Source organism: Eurosta solidaginis, chromosome 4, assembly GCF_040869045.1.
Source record: "Eurosta solidaginis isolate ZX-2024a chromosome 4, ASM4086904v1, whole genome shotgun sequence".
Lineage (NCBI taxonomy): Eukaryota > Metazoa > Arthropoda > Insecta > Diptera > Tephritidae > Eurosta > Eurosta solidaginis.
Genome location: NC_090322.1, coordinates 40,364,872 through 40,383,938, shown reverse-complemented (window position 1 = coordinate 40,383,938; position 19,067 = coordinate 40,364,872).

Here is a 19,067-nt window from a genome sequence, read left to right as displayed (position 1 = left end):
GACGTTATATTTTGTTAGTAAAAAATCCAAATTCGCAAAACCGATGAAGCGTTTCTTTGAAAACATGTTTCTCTCTCCAGGATGAGGGGAAAGAATAAACTATTTGATTTCCACATCATAGACATACCTGGCCTTTAATCCCAAGTGATAGAGATAAAGTCTGACCACTTTTGAATTTCGGTTCGTGACGGACCTTTTTTGGGATTTGCCCATATATAAACAAACAATTGCACGGAAATTTCCGTTTGAAAAATTATAGTGTTTTGTCATTTTTCATTTCGCTAGAATATTAACAAATACATTTACAGTTTGTTATTTTGCTAGAGCAAAATGTGTTTGTTCGGCTAATTAAAATAAACAAAACAACAAGTCAAGGGAGTCTACGTTTGGGTGTAACCGAATTTTATATACTCAGCGTGAGTTTGAATTGTACAATGCATTTCAGATAAATAACTTTTTCGAATTTTGTTACGAGGAATTTTTTTTTTTTGAGGATCTAGAAATGTTTTGTAATGCTTAGACGGAATAGGGGCGAGGCACCGCCCACTAAAAGAAATCTCTACTAATTTCCTCTTACAATACAACTTTGTGAGTGAAATATCATTGGTACACAACTATTTTTCGCTAAGATATAGCTTTTATTCTAGTCTACGACCCTCTTACACATCTTTTATATAAAAAGAGGGCGTGGTATTTAACCGATCCTTATCTCATTACGATACGTTAATTTTTCTTCCATTTATGTCTCCCGAAACATAGAAAATTGCTTGGCCATAAAAGAGGCGGTGCCACGCCCATTTTCAAAAATAAAAAATTCTTCCTTTTGCTTGTTATAACTCCACTTGTAAAATGAAACACCACTGAAATAAAAGTGGGTGTGGTCTCTCAACTATTTCTTTAATTTTTCTTCGAAGCATTCTTTATAGTAAAGGCGATCTCTCTGTCGAATTTTGTTATGATAAGATTAACGATTTTTTATTTATGATTAATAATATTTGTAAAATTGATTTTATCACAGGTGGGCGGTGCCACTCCCATTTTAAAATTAAATTTTTTAAAATTTTTATAAAGAGTCTCAATATCAGTCCACACATCAAATTTCAACATTCTAGATGAATAATTTACTAAATAATCAGCTTTTATGAATTTTCCAAAATGTTATATATCTAAAAAAAGTGGGCGTGGTTACCATCCGATTTCCCTCATTTTTATTAGCGATGAGAGATGAGCGCCAAGGAACGCATATACCAAATTTCAATATTTTATTCTCAAAATTTACTCAAGTTATCGTGTGCACCGACCGATGGAAGGACGGATAGACGAACGGCTAAATGAATTCCTTTTTTCATCCACAGCATTTTGGTATATGGAAGTCCATATTTATCTCGATTCTTTTTGTGCCGTTACGATCACCCGTTATGTTACCAAAGTTAACACACTCTGTGCGCAAAGCACGCTGAGTATAACAAGATTAACCTTGAAGAGCCTTAACTTAAATGTAGATGTATTTTTGTTATTTTAAATCCCTGGAATCTTATTTTTTTACAATACTTATTTAGGTATAAATAGCGCCCGCGAAATTAATCACGATGTACTTTATTCTTGAAAAGTGGTAGAACACGTTGAATCATAAATGAATATAGAAAATCACTTCGCGCTGCTGTTTGTCCTGCTTAGCTGCGTTAGGACACATACGAATGCGCGATTTCGCATTTCACGTGGCTATTATATATCCATAGAGAGCAGCCCGCATTCTGTAGCAGTATTAGATAATAGTAATAACTACTATCTTTGCGTTGGTTCCATAGTCAAAGTTCAGTCGGTGCTTACTGTTGCGCATTGCTTAAAAAATGAAATTCAGGGGAATCTCGTCGTTGTAGCTGGTGTAACCGATTTACGCAAAATAAACACAGAAATAGGGCAACAACGCAAGGTGGAGGATATATATTATGATCCTGCTTATGATCCAAAAACATTCTTTATGGATATAGCTGTTGTTAAAGTGAAAAAGCCATTTAAAGAGAATCCTGCAGTAAAAATAATACCACTTTGCGATGTTCCAGCAGCACCAGGCTCAGAGATGGAAATTAGTGGATGGGGTGCGACAGTTAGAAATAGTAAAATTAATTCTAAACTTCTCAAAAGTAAAATCGTGCAAATAGCAGACGGGCAACAATGTAGGGATCCAATATGGAATACACTATTATCGGAAGATTATGCAGAAACAATCATGTATGCTGGACGTAGTGGAGAAGATATTTGTCCTGGAGATTCTGGAGCAGGAGGCGTTGTGAATGGAAAACTTTGTGCAGTAGCAACAGCTACTTTTGACGACCCCGGTTATCCGGATTTATATACAAATATAACAAATCTAAAAGTTAACCAATTTATAAAATTGTATATGTAACTGAAGGGTGTTAGTATAAATTGACTGTTGAGTGGAATATTACTTTCACTCGACTGAGCGCCGAATTTCGAAACATTTTGAGATAGTGCGTTTTCGTAATAGCAATTGAGATGTAGTGATATTCCGCTCAGCAACCGAAATGGTGAAATTTTTTTCTTGTATGATGTACAAATAAATTGTTATAACAGTGAGTAAATTAAAATTTTTTATGGTGTGCTATGAAAGTGTGACGCATGTGAATGAATTAAGTTGTGAGTCCAAACTTTGATAACAACTTTATAGTTCCATCGTGTATGAATAGATCATGAGATGAATACGAAATTGCAGAATGACTACTTTAAGGCCCTGGCAAAATCCTTGCAAAACAGCTGATCCAACGAATTCTACGGAAGTCAATCTAATCGGTTATTGAAGCCATTGAAACCATTGAATAACGGCTTAGTTATATAAAGACTCAATGCCCGTAGATTTTCGAAATCTGAAATATATTTTAAAACGCTGGGTATAAGCTCAAGTACGGTTACGGAAGCGACATTTTTTTCTCAATGAATAACAATATTTGACATTGAAAATATATTATTTGCCAGACATGAAGGTTTAGGTCTAGTAAAGTAAACAAAATGCGCATACCTGGAATTTCGAATACGCCCTCAAAGTCTGGGCTAAGGGGCCAAAACTCAATTTTCATAAGCGGAGAAGTATACTTGTATATAAATTTCCCTCTGTTTATTCTTCGGTAAATTTTAGGCTATTCAATAGAGTATGTTCTTGAAATAGAACAAAAGTACAAAGTAAATCAAAAATTTAAAGAGGCCATATATAATTTTGCGTTCAAAAACTCACGAATATAGCAAATTCATTGAAATTTGGATAATATATTCCCATTTAACCATTTCTAGTCGATAAATCTCTATATATATAAAAATAAGTGCACATTTTTGGTGTTACTTTATAACTTGAGACCGGCTCCACCAAATTCAACCAGATTTCTACGGTACATTTGGGCTATCATGTAGATGGTTCCTGTAAAGTTTGATTGAATTTGGACGAGCGGTTCATGAGATATATCACACCAAGCTACGGCTACGTTTCATACCAATAGATGGTGCTTATTTGCATATTTGCGTTATTTCATGAAATGGAATAGGTGGTGCTGAATTGTTCAATGGAATTACGTTTCTAGAATTATAATTTCATGTTCGGCATTTCTCAAGTGAAAACATTTGTTTTGTTTTGTTTTTTTTTTTTCATAAAAACTGTAAAAAAAAAATAAATGAACTGGATTTAAGTAAATTCGGTATATGATGGGCTTCAATTTGTTGAGTAATGTCCCACTAAATTTATTAAGTGTGATTTTGTTGTGTCAAAGAAACAACATTGTAATAGAATTGCGTTGCTTTTCTTCAGAAACAACCATGAATACAGTTGAAATAATCTTGGAAATTGCTGACCGACTGCATTCTGATGAAGATGTCATACATTTCGCATCGGCAAATTCATTTTTGCCTGGGATTTTGGCAACAAGAATTCAAGAGCATCGATTTCATCGCATTTTTTACGACGAAGCGCTGATGCATTATTTCGGTCAATATTTTAGATTTCTCGAAATCAAAACCCGACATTCCGCAAATTTCAACTGGTTTTTTTTAAATGGTCGCTCCCTTACTGAAAATTTACAATATCGGTTCGGCGCAAGTGTTCAATCTTCTTGACGACGAGAAATCAGTAAAGTCTATCATTTGTACATATGTGAATAAAGGAAGTGATATGGCTGTTTTTAGAGTAGATGGTGAAAATAGAAATGATGAAATCACTCAGTATCAAACGGGGCGATACATAAGCAGTAACGAAGCAGTTTGGCGTATCTTTTCGTTTCTTTTGCACGAAAGACATCCTGTTGTTTTCCATTTGGCAGTTCATCTGCAGAATGGTCAACGAGTTTATTTCACCCACTGAGAATGTACAGCAGAGAGCAGCACAACCACCAGCAACTACTTTAACTGCTTTTTTTCAATTGTGTGAAATTGACACATTTGCCAGAAATTTGATATATGTTGATATACCGCAATATTACACCTGGAATGCATCATCGAAAAAATTTCGACGGCGTAAACAAGGAACACCAGTTGATGGTCATCCATTTTCAAAACATATGCCTTGGGCGGGATGTATACGGTACATGCCAACAATGCTGAGAGTTTCTATTTGCGAATGTTGTTGGTAAACGTTGAAGGACCAAAATCATTTCAGGATTTAAGAACAGTTCACGGTCATTTTTGTCAGACATATTGCGAAGCATGTCAGCTTTTGTATTTGTTAGAAGATGACACTCATTGGGACGCAACACTTCATAATGCATCGATTTCATCTCATCCACATCAAATACGAATGCTATTTTCGATTATAATATCAACATGCATGCCAAATGAATTGTGGAATAAATATAAAGATTACATGACTGAAGATTTTTAATTCGCATGCCTCGTAGAGCAATTAATCCTGATTTGCTGATTATATCGGAAATGTTCAATGAAGCTTTGATAATAATTGAAGATATGTGTCTTGCGATTGCCAATAAAGCATTGGGGCAGTTAGCTGTGATTTCACCAAATTGTCCAATGCATGATTTATTTGATCGAGAGTTGCGTGACCAACAATTCGATTTTTCGAAGATTTACGTGGAAACCGAAGGCTTTTTGGTGGTGCTTTAATTTTATGGTCAGGTGACTTTCGACAAACATTGCCCGTTATTCCACTATCAACCCCGGCAGATGAGATAAATGCATGTTTGAAGTCTTCCCTTTTGTGGCGATACCTCAAAAAATTAACATTACACATAAACATGCGTGTTCAGTTGCACAATGATCAGTCTGCAGAGCAGTTCTCGAAGCAATTGTTACAGATCGGAAATGGCAAAATTCCAATCGACAAAACAAATGCTTTGATTACATTGTCAAAAAATTTTTGTACAATTATCCAATCAAAAGAAGAATTAATTGAACGAGTGTCGCAGTAAATTATCCAGTTGAATTTTTGAATTCATTGGAACCGTCTGGTATGCCACCGCATTGTTTAAATTTGAAGGTCGGCTCATCAGTTATTTTATTACTGAATTTAAATGTACCAAAATTGTGTAATGGAACAAGACTGAATGTAAAAAAGTTGATGACGAATTTGATTGAAGCAACAATACTGACCGGCAAAGCGAAAGGTGAAATTTTGCTTATACCGCGAATTCCACTGATACCAACAGACATGCCATTTGAATTCAAGCGTTTGCAATTTCCAGTGCGCCTGTCATTTGCTATGTCAGTCAACAAGGCGCAAGGACAAACGCTTCGAGTATGCGGGTTGAATTTGGAGGAACCGTGCTTTTCGCACGGACAGCTATACGTTGCCTGTTCCAGAGTAGGCATTCCAAATTGTTTGTTTATTCATATCCCAGATGGAAAAACGAAAAATGTAGTGTATCCAAATGTTTTGGATAAAGAATTAAAATAAAGATTGAAAAAATTCTATGATATTTATTCACAAGAAAAATGCAAAAAGCGCAAAATGCCTTCTTTCTGACAACATATCAGTTTTGTTCGTTGGATAAACAGAAATAAAGTTATATGGCAAAATATAGAGCATCTAATGCAGGAATGGGCCTATTTTCGGCTCCTAAATCAGTTTCAGTGCCAGCGAGTGCTAGGTGAGACGTTTGTATGTTTTGGGGTGTTAGGGGAGTATAAAAATACATTGGAAATATCATACATTTTGCAATATATACATAAAAGTATTAAAAAAATTATTTTTAAAGTAGTACCATTAGAGGAAGTAGTCGTAGAAAAACGTACTAATGCACGTTTCGTATACAATCGTGGGAAAACGAAACCCTTTTCAGACTTGTTGGCTGTGTTGTCGTGAGCCTAGAAAGAAATGTATCAGTTTACAAACAAAAAAAGGTACCAATCGCATAAACAACGACTAATTTTACCAGTTTTATTATAAACATAACTGCTTTCGTTTATAAATTTCAAATTATGGAGGAATTTTCAAATTTCTTCAGCTCACATACATATATCGTTAAATCCACACTGAAAAATTGTTGGAGCATGTGTTGCATGTGTATTTAATTTACGGCGACCATTTTTCCAATTTTAACACTTGCTTTGTTTATGATTTGAATCATAAAGGAACTTTTAAAATTACAACTAAAAATTCAGTTCGAGTTGTGAATCAGAAAAGCGACATTACATATTTGTGGCCTTTAGTGCGAGCGAAGCCGCCGGTAAAGGCTAGTTTATCCTAAAACGCTTAATAATTTGAACATAATAAGAGCGGCGGCAGCTCTGTTTTCCACATACTCTCTCTTTATCACTCTTATGTGTGTTTGTATATTATTATATTCCTGTGTTCTTCGCCCCACATACCTGCACTTGATCGTCCCTCACCAAGCACTTAAATGTGCAAAGCGTGCTCGTATGAGCAAAAGGTTCATACGAGATGTTTTGCCCATCGCTGATCTCATGGAGGAGAGGTAATGGACAAATTTTAGATACCAAAAAAAATGTTACCCGAACTTTCTGGAAAAAACTTAGTAAACAGATCTATTGGACTTCTGAAAGCTTTTTTAATTTCAAGTCCACGTTTATTTAATAAATAATAAGGATAAAAGTAGGATCAATTAAAAAAACCTCCGTTTTCCAAAGTCGGAATATAAAGAAAGGACATTATATTTTGTTAGTAAAACATCCAAATTCGCAAAACCGATGAAGTGTTTCTTTGACAACATGTTTCTCTGTCCAGGATGAGGGGAAAGAATACACTATTTGATTTCCACATAATCCACATATTTGACCTTTAATCCCAAGTTATGGAAATAAAGTCTGACCAATTTTGATTTTCTGTTCGTTATGGGCTTTATTTGGGATTTGCCCAAATATATATAAACAAACAATTGGAAGGAAATTTCCGTTTGAAAAAGTATGGCAACATGTTTTGTCATTTTTCATTTCGCTAGAATATCAACAAATACATTTACAGTTTGTTATTTTGCTAGAGCAAAATGTGTTTGTTCGGCTAATTAAAATAAACAAAAAAGCAAGTGAAGGGAGTCCAAGTTTGGGTGTAACGGAATATTATATACTCAACGTGAGTTTGAATTGTACAATGCATTTCAGATAAATTATTTTTCGAATTTTGTTACTAGGAATAGATTTTTTTTTTTGAGGATGTTTTTGAGAAATGTTTTGTAATACTTAGTCGGAATAGGGGCGTGGCACCGCCCATTAAAAAAATTTCTACTAATTTCCTCTTACAATACAACTTGGTTAGTGAAATATCATTGGTACAAAGCTATTTTTCGCTAAGAAATAGCTTATTATTCTAGTCTACGGTTTAAAACATCTTTTATATAAAAGTGGGCGTGGTCTTTAACCGATCCCGTCCATTTTTCCTTATCTTATTACGATCCGTTAATTTTTCTTCGAGTTATGTCTCCCGAAACATAGAAAATCGCTTGGTCACAAAAGGAGCGGTGCCACGCCTATTTTCAAAAATAAAATATTTTTCCTTTTGCTTGTTATAATTCCACGTGGAAAATGAAACATTACTGATATAAAAGTGGGCGTGGTCCTTCAACGTTTTCTTAAATTTTTCTTCGAAGCATTCTTTATAGTAAAGGCAACCTCTCTGTCGAATTTTGTTATGATAAGATTAACGCTTTTTTATTTATGATTAATAATATTTGTAAAATTGATTTTATCACAGGTGGGCGGTGCCACTCCCATTTTAAAATTTAATTTTTTAAAATTTTTATTAAGAGTCTCAATATCAGTCCACACATCAAATTTCAGCATTCCAAATGTATAATTTACTAAATAATCAAGTTTTATGTATTTTCCAAAATGTTATATATGTAAAAAAGTGGGTGTGGTTAACATCCGATTTCCCTCATTTTTAATAGCGATGGGAGATGAGCGCCAAGGAACCCATATACCAAATTTCAATATTTTATTCTGAATATTTACTCAAGTTATCGTGTGCACCGACCGATTGACAGACGACTAAATCAATTCCTTTTTTCATCCTCAGCATTTTCATATATGAAATTCTATCAAATTCCTTGAATCTTATTTTTATTTACACGACAAAATTAATCTCGATGTACTTTGTTCTTACAAAGTGGTACAACAAGTATTAAACATAAACGAATATACGAAATCACTTCTCGCTGCTATTTGTCCTGTTTTGCTGCGTTAGGACACATACGAATGCGCAATTTCGTATAATAGGAGGCGAAGTTATAGATATAGAGAGCAGCAATAATAGATAATGATAAATACTATTATTGCGTTGGTTCCATAATCAATTATCATTCGGTTACACCCTTTGATCTGAATCGTGCAGTAAAAAATAATACCAATTTGCGATATTCTAGCAGTACCAGGCTCAGATATGGAAATTAGTGGATGGGGTGCGACAGTTATAAACAGCAAAACTAATTCTCTTCTTCTCAAAGGTAAAATCGTGAAAATAGCAGACGGGCAACAATGTGGGGATCCAATATCGAATACACTATTATCGGAAGATTATGCAGAAACAATCATGTATGCTGGACGTGGTGGAGAAGATATTTGTCCTGGAGATTCTGGAGCAGGAGGCGTTGTGAAAGGAAAACTTTGTGCGGTAGCAACAGCTGTGTTTGACGACCCCGGTTATCCGGATTAAATATACAAATATAACAAATCGAAACGTTAACCAATTTATAAAATTGTATATGTAACTGAAGCGGGTTATTATAAATTAACTGTTGAGTGGAATATTACTTTGACTCGACTGAGCGCCGAATTTCGAAACATTTTGAAATGGGGCGTTTTCGAAATAGCAATTGTGATATAGTGATATTCCGCTCAGGTTGAAATTATAAAACTTTTTCTTGTATGATGTACAAATAAATTCTTATGACAGTGAGTAAATAAGAAAATTTTATTGTGTGCTATGAAAGTGTGACGCATGTGAATGAATTAAGTTGTGAGACCAAACTTTGATAACAACTTTATCGTTCCCTCGTGTATGAATAGATCATGAGATAAACACGAAATTGCAGAATGACTGCTTTCAAGCCCTGGCAAAATCCTGCTGCTGTTCCAACGAATTCTATGGAAGTCAATCTAATCGGTTATTGAAGCCATTGAAGCCACTGAATAACACCTTAGTCATAACGATACCATAGCCAACCAATCAGTTCTTGGTTTTCCGTCATATCCATAATCTATAAATTTTTGCGTTGGCAAATCTTTAAATCTTATAAAATAAAGTCGGTAAATGACATGTATGCACATAACTTCACACAGAATACTCCGATTTTAAAACGGTTTTTTGCATTTGAAAGCTTAGCCACGTGAGATGGTACAGTTAATATAATTTGAAGATATATATTATAGGGGCGTGGCAAATTGCCAAAATGTAGCAAAAAATCATAAAATTTTTGTTTACACAGCTATAACTCATAAACGGATGGATGGATTTAAAAAATTCTACTTTTCAGTAAAACTTCGAAATATTTACCTTCGATCTGCATCAAAAAAATACTTGATTCCTTTCTTATATCAGCCAAATTGTTTAAACAAAAGTAACATTTTTATCAAAAAATGCGTATGTGTGTTTGTTCGCTGTGAACTGTCCGCGCTAACTGCTTTTGAGTGAGGCTTGATGCGACACATACATACGTACATATATAGCATTCGCTGCGTTATTTAACTTTGGGCGTAGGTTTATAGGCATCTATGAATGTACATATGTATGTATTTTCATATCGTATCAGCTTGACATAGGTATGTACATACATATTTATGTAACATAAATGGTTAAGAATGCATACATCTATTGAAAAATAATCTTTCGTTAAAAATATTAAACATTTCCTTAAAATTCTTAAAAAAAAGTTTTATTTTTTGGTATTTTTGCATGTATCACTATCACTATATATTATAAAACAAAGTCGCTTTTTCTGTCCCATGTCCCTTTGAATGCTTAAACCTTTAAAACTACGCAACGGATTTTCATGGGCTTTTTTTTTAATAGATAGAGTGATTGAAGTTTGTAGATTGTATAATAACATCCATTCATAGTGGAGAAATACTGTTATTTTTGAAGTTTCTAATGTGATGTATTTATGTATTTATAACTCAAGAACGGATGAACAGATTTGGCTGAAAATTAGTGGAGGGGTAGCTTAGAACCGTTTAGACGGTTAAGCGCCAATTAAGTAAGTAAGCTTAGAACCAGGAGACAGAAATAGGATACTTTTTATCCCGTTCTGGATAGGGTCTTGAGATCACAACGTGGACCTGGGTAGTCCCGTGATATGTTTGTAAAATGTGGGCATCAAATGGAAGCTGTTTATGGGTACTTTGATACGGGGTATTTTTCGTACCCGTGGGTGACTAGGGTCTCGAGATTGAGGCCAAAACGTGGACCCTGATACCCCTAGAAAGTGTTTATAGAATATGGATAACAAATGAAAGCTGTTGATGAGTGCTTTAGTATAGGGTAGTATTCATACCTATTGGTGACTATGGTCTCGAGATTGAGGCCGAAACGTGGACCCTGATAAACCTAGAAAGTGTTTATAGAAGAAGGATAACAACTGAAAGCTGTTGATGAGTGCTTTAGTACAGGGTAATTTTCATATCTGTTTGAGACTAGGGTCTTGAGATATAGGGCAAAACGTGGACCAGGGTAACACTAGGATGTGTTTTTACATTATGGGTATCAAATTGAAGTTGTTGATGTGTGATTTAGTACAGAGTAATTTATACCGCTGGGTGACTAGGGTCTCGAGATATAGGCCAAAACGTGGACCCGGATACCCCTTGAATGTGTGTGTAATATGGATATCAAATGAAAGCTGTTGCTCAGAGCTTTAAAGTAATTTTCATTGTGATATTCGATTTAGTCGCATCAACCTGGCAAAACTGATAAATATGTATGCGAAGCCGAAAAAAAGCATGAATTGATAATACCCACATACCTATTTACATACGTCCTATTCGATTTGTCTGAAATTTGGTATATAAATTTGCCTATATTAGTATTTACGATCCTTTTTCGGGGAAGTAGACCAGAGACGGGCTGGGAATGCAATTAGGACTAGGATTGGGACTAAGACTCGGAGTGGGACTGGAACTCGGAATGGGGCTGGAACAAAATACATACCACCCTGGGGGACTAGCAATAAGTGTTGAAGAAGAATTGGAAAAAGTTGAGAGAAGAGAAAAGGGGGAAGGAGAAGCAGACTGAGAAAGAGATAGAGTGAGACGAAGATAGAGATAGATGAAGCGAAAAAAACGGAGGGAGGAGTGAATAAAATGATTAAGAAGAAGTGAAGAGGAGAGGGCAGAATTAGAGAGAAAAAGCTTATTGAAATGTATGCAGGTAGACCAATTTAGGGCAGAACAACGTCTGACGGGTCTGCTAGTTTATTCATATTTTGGGTATTGAATTTTTCGTTTTGAAATTTTTCGTGTTTTCTATTTTATGAAGTTATGACATTTTTTAGGTTAAGGCATTAATAGGCGATGCCAATATACATTTATCTATGATTAAGTGAAAATATGGTTACGAATTGTGCGTTATGAATATGGCAAGTTTTCCAGGGCCTTTTAAAGAGGCGATATTTTTCCAAAATTGGATTTCACTTTGGCAATAGGTGTCGCTGGATGTCGCACTGATCGAGCTTTCTAGAAAACCCTCGCAAAGCGGTGAAACTATTTAAAAAAGTACTTGGCGTGTTTTACCTTCAAGGAAATTTAAGCCTAAACTTCGCTTCCAATCTGCATTGTGCTTCTTTCTAGTTTCTCCTATAATTTGGAGGGACGGGACCTACATGTTTAATGCTGACAGAATAGCTAAATACTGAAGGAATAAGTGACAGCGAAAATTTCGTTTAGGTTAGGCCATGATGCAATAAACCTGACAGGTGAAGCAATATTACAAAATGGAGTCGCATTTGGCAATGCTAGCCCTCATAAACTAAAGTTTTGCTTCTTGACTTATCTGCAATGTTGATTTTTTTACTATCATACAAAATACTACATTGATGCCCTTCTGAAACATGAGGTAACGTGCGGGAAAACAACACCTGTGGTGTGTATTTCCTTTCAAAACCGGCCCGCTGGCATTACTTAAATTTTTTGGCGTCGATTCCGAGGGCATTATTTCACTGCGTCTGAATTACGAAGCTGCTTAGAGGAAATGACAACGTTCTGGTAAACGGAACGGATCTACTGGATCTTCAGAGCATCACATTGTCCGCAACTATTCCTATGGCAACAGACCGTTGACCTCAATGAGATGACTGACGATTCGGAATAATACAGATGAGTATCTCGGATTAACCGTCCCAACACAAACAAACATTTATGTAGACCACACTTACTCTCATTCTTCCTCTTGTTCTCTTGACTTTTCCTCCTTCCTTTTAACTTCCTAATTTTCCCTTCCCATTCTCTGTATTCCATTCTCTTTTCTTTCATCTCCTTTTTTCCAATGTAAAGATATATCGAATTTGGCTTTTCTCCGCACATTGCATTACTACGGTAGTAAAAAAGTAAGAAAATAATACCAAAAATTTTCTCTCCCTACTACTTGGAAGTTCATGACCGGACTATAATTCACCTGTCTGGTTTTATTGCGTCATTGATTAGGCTTTGAGTTATTATTGAAACAAAGTTCCCTTATTGTCGAGAATTCTCGACAATTTCGCAAATCGTCTTCTAACTTCAAGCGGGTATGACAGCAAAGACATTATTGAGCATCATCGAAAGACCACCTAGTGCAATTGCGTTAACACAATGCGCTGATGCTGGCTAGGGCGCTGTTATGAGCGCACGAAATTTGTCAGTAGTACACAGCCTTATGGCGGATTTACGTATGTATACATTTTGGTCGCTTCAAAGCGAAGCCAAGGGATCAATGCGTTTTTGTAAGTCCGCCTAGACGATTCAGAGCAATTGGCTAGACGCATCAATTGCACAGCTCTAGAAAATTTGTTCATTTTATATATTTCTCCTCGTAGTTTAAGGAACGTTGGTATATTTGAAAGTACATCGTATTATACGAATTATGGTGATAATGAGCCAATTACTAGATGCATCAAACTTTGTAATACCTACTCTAGTTTCATTAATTTTAATTTGAATATTGATAGGTTTAAATTAAATTATTATTAATTAATAATTAGCTTTGAAAGTTTTTCTATTATGCCAATTAATCTGTAAGGATTGTATTCTCTAGACTGTATTAATAATAAATAAATAAATTATCAATAACTAGTATTGTATTCTCTAAACGATGCCAGAATTGCGAAAAAATTTTCATAAAAATTTGTATGGGATTTTGCAATTAAAGAAAAGCTAGAGTACTTGTGCTTAAGGAAAGGGTTGGCAGTTAAATTTAAAAAAATGTAGGGCGCGGTACACTCCGATGAGATTTTAGGCCGAGATTCTTTTTCAATTTGCTTCGTGCTCCTTTTAATTTTTCCTACAAATTGGCGGGACGGGATCCAGAAAGTTTTATGCCGTCTCCGAACGGCATCTGCAAGACAGATGAGTTTTTACTGAGAAGCTGTTCATAGCAGAAATACACTCGGAGTGTTTGCCATTGTCTTTAGTAGTTTAAGTTTTAGGCCTAAACAGCCGTAATAATAAATAAATTAAAATTAAATTAAATTATGTACCAAAGCATATGGTGAAATTTTAGGCTTCACGCTGTTAAACTGGGGCAGGAATAACGAAAAGTTTCTTATTAGAACAATCAGTTGTATGGGATATATGCTATATATATGTACGTAGTGATAGAACGATACAAGTACTGAGTAAGTAGTATCGATACCTTTCCAATAAAATACTCGAGTATTTCGTATTCGATGCTTTTTTCAAAATACTGAGTAAAGTGTCTGTACTTTACCTCGTTACTTTTCCCCGATACTTCACAAGCGACAATGGTCTACTTGTTTAAGGTTAACAAAGTTCAGTCCATTAACACCACAACTTGAGCATAAATTGAGATCGTCGACGATGCGATAAAAGTTCCCCGTTTAACTTAATTACAAATTTATAAAAAGCTGCTAACTACATAAAATTTCAATACATTTTAACTTTTCGTGCAATAGAGCTTTTTCGCTTTATTGTGAAATTTTGGTGGATGTAGTTAGCAGCTTTTACAGGATCGTCGACGATATATTGGTAATGAAAATGGTCGAAATCAGATTTGATCCACGTCTACTTTCAAAAATGGGAAAAAGGAATAATGCCTTAACAAATACTGATGAAGTGGTGAAATTTGGCGAGTGGATAAAAATGTTGCGATGCACAATCTTATATATTATTTTTAATTGCTGTTTTGATGTATAGGCCCCTTTTGCGCTCTTATTTGGAATCCAAATCTATAACTTAACTTTTGCTATTAGCGAGCTTTGGGAATTATTAGTCGAAGTGCTTTTGTTTGGCTATATTTTATTAAAATAATTTGTTAAAAATAAACGATTGTGAGCACACAAAGAAATCTATTTGTACTATGGCACTATTGTGAATATTTGATTAGAACTAACACGGCAGTTGCTAACATTCGCCAGATGGCAGCGCAAGCGCATGTAAATTTATAGATGTTTAATTAATAGGACAGCTGATTTCTATTCATATTTGACATGAGCATTTTATATTTGTTACGCAAGATGCACACTGGTCCGGCTCGTATGAATTTATTACAATTTTGTTAAATTGGCGTGGCGCCGCTCGCATTAAGCTGAAGCAAATTTAAAAGTTTTGCAAACCGTTAATCTAAAACCGTTAATTTAAAGCCGTTAATATCACTTTGAAATATGGTGGAAATATTTTTGGTGTTATATATAGATCCGATCAAAATCGGATAAGGACCACGCCTACTTTAAAGGAAAGGGGCTTAAATTTTAATCTTAACAAAATTTCAAATATATATATGGTAGGTAACAATACTACCAGAAGAGATAGATTTATCAAAAGCTGTTGATACATTCAGCCACGGCATGTTACTGCAAGACTTGTAAGGGTCCCCTCTTCCTCCTAGCTCAAAAGATGGGCTGCATATTATCTGTCTTGTCAGCAGGCATCGGTACAATTCAGGAACGTGACATATATACCCAGAAGAATTAAGCGAGGGGTGCCACTGGGTGGTGTTGTATCCCCGCCTTCGTTTAATTTCTACATGTCGAAGCCACCTTCGCTACCATAAGGAGTTACCATTATTTCCTATGCTAATGACTGCAGGATAATGTATACAGGTCCTGTCACACCCATCGATGAGCTATGTAATAAAATAAGCAAATATCTCCTTTATTTCTCCAGTTTCTTCGCCCGGCGAAAACTGACATTGTCACCAACCAAATCATAGGCGACTTATTTACAATATAGACGCCAAATGTCGACCATAGTGAACATCCACGTCGATGGCATTACGCTACCGACTGTCTAACAAAATGTATGTCCTGCTTCCAGTGTGTCCCCACATGACATCAACCATCTCTTCAGTTGTAATGTGGAACCAACGCTTTTAACACCCCTCTCACTATGGTCCACCCCTGTTGAAACTGCAAGTTTCCTTGGACTCCTATTAGAGGACATTGATGATAATTTGTTATGGGCCGCACCTGTTGGATGGGGCGAAGCACTGCTACAACAAGAACAACAACAACAGAAAATTTTATATGCTTGAGATGTTTTTCTTTCTTCACATGTCAGATAAAAACTTATAAATAAATCAAAAGGAAGTTGCCTTAAATTTTTTACGATTCCGATTACTTATTTGTTTTTGTTTTTGCGAATTCAGAGCAATTTAGGACTTTCTCTATTTCTTGCAGTTGGCAAGTAATGCACTCTATTTTCCGATGGCTTCTAGTTTCGCTACATTCATCGAGCGATAGAAAATATACCGCCGTTTAAAAAGCCCAAAAACGGCAACCAGTGCAATACTAAAGAGTGGTCAACGGTAATGTTTTCCTTGGCGTTGTTTAATTGGGTTACACAGTGGTTTCTCGCTTGACCATAATTCGCCCTCGCCATCAGGCAGTTGACATGCCAGGACCAGCAGAGATGTAAAAGGCCTCTATATAACCAATTCAACTCATATAGTTAGGGGATGTTTGTTTTTTTGATGCAGAGCTTTCTGACAAATTACCCCCTTTTAGAAAAGTTACATTTTGATGTCAACCAGAGCTCGTATGTCTTTTAGCTTATCATAAAATTTTTCCTTGTTGGCGTCGACGGAACTTGGCGGCGTTGTTACAATGTTTCCGCTCAATAGGCTCGATTACAACAGGTAGTTTCAAAAAAGTATTTTACGATAGTCCAAGGAAACTAACAGTTTCCACAGTATCATACCAAAGAATTTACTCATTGAATAGTGTTGTGCAATGTGGGACTAAATCGCAAAGCGCATATGCTTGCAGATCGAAATTAAGGCAGGGAGCCGCCTGCACTTTTTTTTGGAAGAATTTATTAGAAACTGCTTGTTCAGCTTCTTATTACGGTCTTTAATATAGAGAACTTTGCCTCAAAATACAGGACGAGATGGAAAGAGTTGGGATTGCGCATGGCCGTAGCTATGGCTTTCCCCCGAAATAATAGTATTTTAACGATTTTATTAAAAAATTCATAGTTTTATGTGAAAATATTAAGTGCATTTAAATTAAAAAAAAAAAAAATATTGTTTGTGTTTATTTTTTTAGAATGAAAACAAAAGATTAAACACGTGAGTACAGAGAGAATTTTAATATTTTTTTTTTTTTTTAATGTCATTTGGCTCTCAACGGTTTTACCTTCCTTCCTTTTTATCATGGTAAGTGCAAAGCAAAGGCACTTTAATATGATGAACGAGCACTTCGGTATGAAAAGCAAACCCATGACGGAACGATACATGGTGGCAGCATGGTGACATACCTACAAACATAAATAAAAATTCCATGTATTTGGTTTCTGTAAATTCGATGGACAAATGTCAAAATCGTACTGCGCCGAAAGTTGATGTATCAAATCAAATAAAAAAAAGGGTATGATCAGCTGTCCCATGCTGCCGCCTTGTATCGTTCCGCCATGAGCAAACCTACACTAATAAATTGACAACTTTTTTGACAACTAAAAATTATTCAAAAATATAATGGCACTGAAAAAATTTTTATTCAAAATTGATTCATTAAAAAAATTTAAATTACTCCAGCCATTATAGGGTTTGACCTCGAAATTTGAGATAAGACTTGGAAACTTGCATTCGCACAACATTATGTTAATGGTATTAAAAGCCACCATAATTCGCGTGTGCTCGTCTTGAGATGTTCGAGACCCGGGGTCGCAACACTTCGCAAATACCTCGCTTCCTAAGTCTTGCTCGAGTGCTCAGTTCGAAGTTGAACATCATGAAATTGTCCACAGGTCCAGCCTGAAGTAGTTTTTCGTGATCTCGACCATTTCTGAGTTAAGTTCAAGCAATTGATGAACTTTGCAACGATCGAGATTATATATTAATGAAGCGTACTCATTATGAAAGATTTTAAAGAATCGACACATTAAAGCTTTTGAGGTTTTTTAACATTTAGGCCCACTTGCAGAACGGCAAGTCAACTTTCTAGCTCAGAGTTAACGTGATAGGGGGGATGTGTGTTGGATTGGAAATCTTACTTTAGAATTCTTTTGTTAAAACACGACGTGGGGATGTGGTGACGTACATAATGTCAACGGCCATAAGATCAATTCGCTATGACATATGAATGGTCACTTGGTATTAATGGTCGTTAGGTCACTTGGCCTCATTAACACTTCCACTTTCACTTCTTTCTTCTATTTCAGAGAAACCCTTTTCGGAACATTTCTTAGTCCAAATTAAAGAAAAAATACGCCTGGGCCCGTATTACGTGTTACGATCAGTGACTGAAAACCATTTTCACTCAAGCGGTAACTATGCAACTGTCTAACCTTTTCTAAAAACTATAATAAGTTATGGATCTAACGAGTACTATTTGTTGCTAGTTGAAATATGCCATTAATCCGATCCACCATTTCAGAGCTATTGAGATTTAAAAAATGAGTTTCGATCACGGATCGTAACACGTAATACGGGCCCAGATCTTTTGCCCCAAATTTTAATTAGAATATTTGAATAAGTTCTTCATATTTCAAAGAAGTACATACTGGCCTTGTTTTTAATTAAATTTTTTGCTGAAATCAAAGTAAAATTTAGGAAATGAAGTGCCGAAAAACATTTCTGCGGAACTCATTAATGTACCTCATTAATGCACTAAGTGCTCTATTCATTTGAATAAACAAATATATGTGGAAGTAATAAAAACTAAAAATAAGCCTGAAGGGAAGTCAGTATCTAGTGATAAAAATGTCTTGTTCGGAACTAGACTTAAAGTGCCAAATAAATAATAGTTCGTTGGTAGCTAGATTTTCTTCAGTTATAAAATCGACAGTTTGACTTTTTATATTTCATATTTCACATATATTTGAGGAACAAGCCACCAACAGTGAAAAAAACTGTAACTAGCTTCCAGAAGCTTCGACTATGAGTATGCCATTTTTCCTACACTTTCTTACCAGTTCGGATAATATCGCAGGAGACCACCACTCCGCTGGAAGGACCA